This window comes from Pristiophorus japonicus, chromosome 11 (genome assembly GCF_044704955.1).
Source record: "Pristiophorus japonicus isolate sPriJap1 chromosome 11, sPriJap1.hap1, whole genome shotgun sequence".
Classification (NCBI taxonomy): domain Eukaryota; kingdom Metazoa; phylum Chordata; class Chondrichthyes; family Pristiophoridae; genus Pristiophorus; species Pristiophorus japonicus.
In genome coordinates, this window is record NC_091987.1 from 149,426,293 (window position 1) to 149,432,737 (window position 6,445).

Consider the following 6,445-nt stretch of genomic DNA (forward strand, 5'->3'; position numbering starts at 1 on the left):
CTCCCTCCCTCAAGCCAGTCTCTCTCTCTCCCTCCCTTCCTCTGCTCTCGCTCTCCCTCCGCTCTCTCTCGCTCTCCCTCCGCTCTCTCTCTCCCTCCCTCCGCTCTCTCTCTCCCTCTCTCTCCCTCCGCTCTCTCTCTCTCTCTCTCTCTCCGCTCTCTCTCTCTCTCTCTCTCCCTCCGCTCTCTCTCTCTCTCTCTCTCCCCCTCTCGCTCTCTCTCTCTCTCTCTCCCCCTCTCGCTCTGTCTCTCCCTCCCTCCGCGCTCTCTCCCTCCCTCCTTCCACTCTCGCTCCCTCCACTCTCGCTCTCCCTCCGCTCTCGTTCCCTGCTCTCGCTCTCCTTCCCTCTCCCTCCGCTCTCGCTTTCCCTCCGCTCTCGCTCGCCTCTCGCTTTCCCTCTCCCTCCCTCCGCTCTCGCTTTCCCTCTCCCTCCCTTCGCTCTCGCTCGCCCTCTCCGCTCTCCTCCCTCCCTCCCTCCGCTCTGGTTCTCCCTCCCTCCGCGCTCTCTCTCTCTCTCTCTCTCTCTGTCCCTCCGCTCGTTCTCTCTCTCTCTGTCCCTCCGCTCTCTCTGACTCTATCCCTCCGTGCTCTCTTTCTCTCTGTACCCCTCACACACACACTCTCTCTCTCTCTCTCTCTCTGTACCCCTCATATTCTCTCTCTCTCTCTCTCTCTGTACCCCTCACACACTCTCTCTCTCTCTCTCTCTCTCTACCCCTCATATTTTCTCTCTCTCTCCCCTCCCAACCCCCAGGCCCGGGTCCGGTGTTGCTGTGGGCCCCGAGCCCTGGGCTGATGTTGGGACCGAGACTGAATGACCCCGCGCGGCGGCCGCGGTGGCGGTGGCGGTGCGGCGCCCCCAGCCGCTCTCCCTCCCCCAGTGTCCCTCCCTCGGTGTCGCTCACCTCGGCTCCCCGCTCCCGGGCCCGCGCCTGTCGGGACCAGTCCCGAGCCTCCGCCGCCGAGCGCCGGGTGGCGTGCGCGCGCGCCGCCAGAGGGGGCGCTGTGGGCAGGTCAAAGGTCGCAGCCAGGCCTCGGGCCTTGTCTTGGCCACTCAGGGTGAGCCTGGGGCCCAGCCCCCCACACAAACACTCAGTGCTGGGCTCCGATGGTTAAGAGGCACAACCAGGACAATCATTCCACGTAAATTCTCATTCAAACCAAAGAAAAGAAAGACTTGCATTTGTATAGCGCCTTTTGCGACCACCAGACGTCTCAAAGCTCTTTACAGCCAATGAAGTACTTTTGGAGTGTAGTCACTGTTGTAATGTAGCACACCGGGGATAACTCCCCCGCTCTTTTTCGAAATAGTGCACCAGAATCTTTTACGCCCACTTGAGAGAGCAGACGGGGTCGTGGTTTAAAGTCTCATCCAAAAGAGGGCACCTCTGACAGTGCAGCGCTCCCTCAGCACTGCACTGGAGAGTTAGACTAGATTTATGTACTTAAGTTCCTGGAGTGGGACCTGAACCTACAACCTTCTGACTCAGAGGTGAGTGTGCTGCCCGCTGAGCCACGGCTTACACTGGGAGGACAGTAGCATCCTCGACCAGGCCAACATTGAAGCACTGACCACACTTGATCAGCTCCGCTGGGCGGGCCACATTGTCCACATGCCTGACACGAGACTCCCAAAGCAAGCTTTCTACTCAGAACTCCTTCACAGCAAACAAGCCAAAGGTGGGCAGAGGAAACGTTACAGGGACACCCTCAAAGCCTCCCTGATAAAGTGCAACATTCCCACCGACACCTAGGAGTCCCTGACCAAAGACCACCCTAAGTGGAGGAAGTGCATCTGGGAGGGCGATGAGCACCTCGAGTCTCATCACCGGGTGCATGTAGAAATCAAGCGCAGACAACGGAAAGAGCGTGCGGCAAACCAGTCCCATCCACTCCTTTTCCCTCAACGACTATCTGTCCCACCTCTGACAGGGGCTGTGGCTCTCGTATTGGATTGTTCAGCCACCTAAGGACTCAATTTAAGAATGGAAGCAAGTCTTCCTCGATTCCGAGGGACTGCCTATGATGATGACACTGTCAAAAGGAAAAGTAATTCAATTCGTATCAGTTTAGTGACCGGGTCAACCACATACTCTACACCCTGCAGTGCCCACCGATCACGGAATGCCCCCAAACAGACCAGTGGACTCCCTCATCAGCACTGCCCGGGCACAGACAACACACACGGAGGAGGGGCAGGTAGCCACGGCACCGTTTCCACGGGCCGCACTCATCCTGGATCGGTGATTAGCCAGGTCCAGGAGCAGACCGATGAGGAGATCCTCCTACCTGTACTCTCCACTCCGCACCAAGTCTCGGGACAGGGAGAGGTTACTTGCCATTGATTTCCATCTGCAGTTTAGCCATCGTGGATTATTTTCAGTGAGAGTCAATGGACACGAAATGTGGCACCTTACTGCCGGCAGTTAAGGTAGTTTGGAGAAAAAAAAATGGCGTCCGCCTCACATCTGTCCACTTTCAGCGCTGGCCGGCATCTTGCCGACGGCATTAGCATAGGCGGGACGTGCAGCAGTAGGCAGAGCATGAGATCAGTCAGCGTGTAACGCTAATTTGACGCACGACCTGCCAGTTTCAATGTTGCCATTACAAAGAGCGCCCTCTCCTAAACACACATGGCTGAACATGTGTTCAGCTGCACGAGGGACCAGCGATACTTCCAACTTGCAGGTAAGTTGATTATTTCTCTTGTACTGGCTCTTGCAGAGTTTATATGAATACGGGCTTGCTGGAAGACAGTTATAACGTTGTTAAAGTGTGCAGGGAGTGCTGCTGGACTTTGGGAAACTGCTAGCTGCTACTGGAAGCCACTGACTGCACCACTTGCTCCCAGTCATGGAGGCTTTACTTGCAGTACCCCTCGCGCTGCAGCATGGCAGAGAGATGCAGCAAAGGCAAGCTGCTCACCGAGGGAGGAGGCCGCACCCACCTCAGGCCTACAGGGAGCACTTCTACCTGCCAGGACCAGTGTGTTTGGCGGCTCCGCTTCACCAAGGGGGAGGTCACACAACCTCCTGGAACCAGACCTGCAGCCTCCAGGCCAGTGGCTCTCCCAGTGGCCCTCAAGGTGACCGTGGCCCTCAATCTTTTCGCCAGTGGGTCCATCCGGGCCGGAGCAGGAGACATTGCTAACTTCCCACAGTTCGCCATTCATCGCTGCATCCGGGAGATCACAGAGGCTCTGTACTTGAGGAGAAGAGACTTCATTGTCTTCTCCCTGAACACAGAGACGCAGGAGAAGTGCGCACACATGACCTTGCCAGGATAGCGGGCTTGCTCATGGTGCGGAGGCGCCATCGACTGCAGGCACCGTATACCGATCCTGAGATATTCTGCAATCACAAAGGCTACCACTCACTTAATGTACTGTTGGTGTGCGGCCACACCCGGCACATCGTGACAGTGAATGCCCGGTATCCTGGCAGCAGTCATGATGCTTTCATCCTGCGCCAGTCCGCTGTGCCAGCAGGACCCGAGGGTGACTGCTCGGTGACAGGGGCTATCCGCTCTGCAACTGGCCACTACCCCACCACTCGAGGCCAGCACTCAAAGAATGACAGCCATGCATCCAGCAGACCATCAGGGTGCTCAAGCAACAGTTCCGCTGCCTTGACCGCTCGGGAGGAGCCCTCCAGTACTCGCCGGAGCGGATGTCCCAATTCATGGTCTGCTGCATCCTCCACAACTTGGCCATCACGAAGGAGCAGCCCTTGCCACCACGAGTTCCGCAACCACCACAGGAGGAGAAACATAGAAACATAGAAAATAGTTGCAGGAGCAGGGCATTCGGCCCTTCGAGCCTGCACCACCATTCAATAAGATCATGGCTGATCATGCACTTCAGTACCCCTTTCCCCTTTCTCTCCATACCTCTTGATCCCTTTAGCCGAAAGGGCCACATCTAACTCCCTTTTGAATATATCTAACGAACTGTCCTCAACAACTTTCTGTGGTAGAGAATTCCACAGGTTCACAACTCTCTTGAGTGAAGAAGTTTTCCCTCATCTCAGTCCTAAATGGCTTACCCCTTATCCTTAGACTGCGTTCCCTGGTTCTGGACTTCCCCAACATCGGGAACATTCTTCCTGCATCTAACCTGTCCAATCCAGTCAGAATTTTATATGTTTCTATATGTTTTTATATGTTCCTCTCATTCTTCTAAATTCCAGTGAATATAAGCCGAGCCGATCCAGTCTTTCTTCATAGGTCAGTCCTGCCATCCCGGGAATCAGTCTGATGAACCTTCGCTGCACTCCCTCAATAGCAAGAATGTCCTTCCTCAGATTAGGAGACCAAAACTGAACACAATATTCCAGGTGAGGCCTCACCAAGGCCCTGTACAACTGCAGTAAGACCTCCCTGCTCCTATACTCAAATCCTCGCTATGAAGGCCAACATGCCATTTGCCTTCTTCACCGCCTGCTGTACCTGCATGACTACTTTCAATGACTGATGTACCATGACACCGAGGTCTCGAGAAGGAGGAAGGGAGAAGGCAGCCTGCAAATCCTCGTTCTGGACAGGCTGTCCATGAGCGCATCATCAGATTCTGGTTCCCCTGAATGTAACCCCAGATCCCCATTGCTCAACACTTTCCCACCTTACCATCCTTCTGTCACGGAACATCACAGCATCCTCTTGGGCACAAAGCTCTAATGAGAGCCACGACTAAACACACATTCCAAATCACATTTATAAATCATTCAATCCAATCTTTCAGAACAAAGTCAACTAATCACCCTTGTGCATTCCCTTGGTGACTGTCGTCGTGTGCCTCCGCCTATTTTAGTGCTTCTAGACAGTGCTACTCCTGTGGTGGCAGCATGGCTGGTGGAAGGCTGCTGACTTTCCATAGAGGACACAGCAGATGGCCTTGCAGGACGACCTTGAGCAGCCCTGGGCCTAGAAGGCCCGGCTGTAGACTGTACTGCACCAGCTCAGGCCTGGACGGCAGCAGTCTCGGCCGTCTGGCTGACAGGCAGCAGCAAGGGCACTGGTGGGAGGACCAGTGCTGTCATCCTGAGAAAGTACAGCAGGTACGGGCTTCACGGAACCACTGCAGCTCCCCCGGGTGCAATCCAATAGAAAAATACTGCGGATGCTGGAATAGGAAATAAAAACAGAAAATGCTGGAAATCTCAGCGGGTCAGGAAGCCTCTGTGGAGAGAAACTAGAGTTAATGTCTGACGAAGGGTCATCGACCCGAAACGTTAGCTCTGTTTCTCTCCACAGATGCTGCCTGACCCGCTGAGAATTCCAGCCTTTTCTGCTGTTAATCCAAAAATACTTGGCTGTGAAGCACTTTGGGATGTCTTGAGGTCATGGAAGCTGCTATAAAGGCCAGTTCTTTCCTTCTCCGAGCCCACAAAATTCAAACAAGCTAAATTTGGAACAAGCCACAAAAGTGCAAAATTAAAGTGGGCTTTGAGGCCCAGACTGCCAGGGTTCAGAGCCACTTGTAGCCTCGGGACTGGAGGCAGGACACCCCCTGGCTTAAATTACCGTTCAATTTCTAATGGTTTTGCAATCTAATTCATTTTTTCTTGCGAATTATCGGAAGTTTCCCGCAGACAAACACCTCCGACCCCCCAAAAAATTAATGAAAATACCTGGTGGTCCCAGAGGACGTTAGGATTGCGCTGCGAGGCCTAGTTGTGCAGTCCAGCGTGCGGGAACATGTCTTCCAGGATCGTATGTGTATCCTGGGATTATGTGGGCCTGGACCACCAATCATAGTGTAGTATTCTCATTCCTAGTAATAGGTGTTCCGAGCTCCATTACTGTCAATGAGAATACCCCTAAAGTCAAATAAAACACACACAGAAATAAAAACAATACTTCACTTTAAAACATTTATAGAAATTGCATTAAATGAAATGTTTTAGAGAAACATTCATTTTTTTGAATTCAAAATAAATGTTTTAATAGTGTTAAAAATAAACTTACCTTCTTAGACAGGTTTTTTAACATTAAAAATAAGTAGTAACATTTAATTTTTCTATGTTTTAAAACTCTTACGCTGGTAAAAGTAGGCTATATCCCTGCTTTTACCAGGCGCAAGAGTTTGAAGGACATTCGCTGGGCAAGAGTTGGGCAAATAGCCCAAATCTCCGCCTATGAATGTCCTTCTCCCGGGGATGCGTGCGATCTGTCAAAGACATTGACAGATCACAAAAGCCGGTTCTCGGCATTTGCGAGGCCTCTGATCGTACACACCCAGAGAGGCTGCAATTTTCAGACCATCATGATACACATTTGTACAAGGAAAGAGCTTAAACAGGATGACTGGGGAAAACCTCATCTGAGGGCAAATGATACCTTCAAAGGCATACAAATGGCCTTGCAAAGTAAACATGTACCTAACAATAGCACCATGGAACTTGACACCATAGGAGACAAGTCAGTTCACTGTACCTGAGCCAGATCA

The 6,445-nt window shown here is 52.7% G+C and overlaps 1 protein-coding gene across 6 annotated transcripts in view; it reads right to left on the minus strand.

The window, feature by feature from the left end:
* Positions 1 to 992, minus strand: part of akap11 (A kinase (PRKA) anchor protein 11) — a 130,566-nt gene extending 129,574 nt beyond the window's left edge. For 5 of the 6 annotated variants that reach the window (XM_070894152.1, XM_070894153.1, XM_070894151.1 and 2 more), the window contains exon 1: positions 906 to 992. The gene's annotated coding sequence lies outside the window, so the exon portion shown is untranslated. The remainder of the gene's footprint in view (positions 1 to 905) is intronic. The other variant, XM_070894150.1, reaches the window with a different exon arrangement.
* Positions 993 to 6,445: the final 5,453 nt, after the last annotated feature.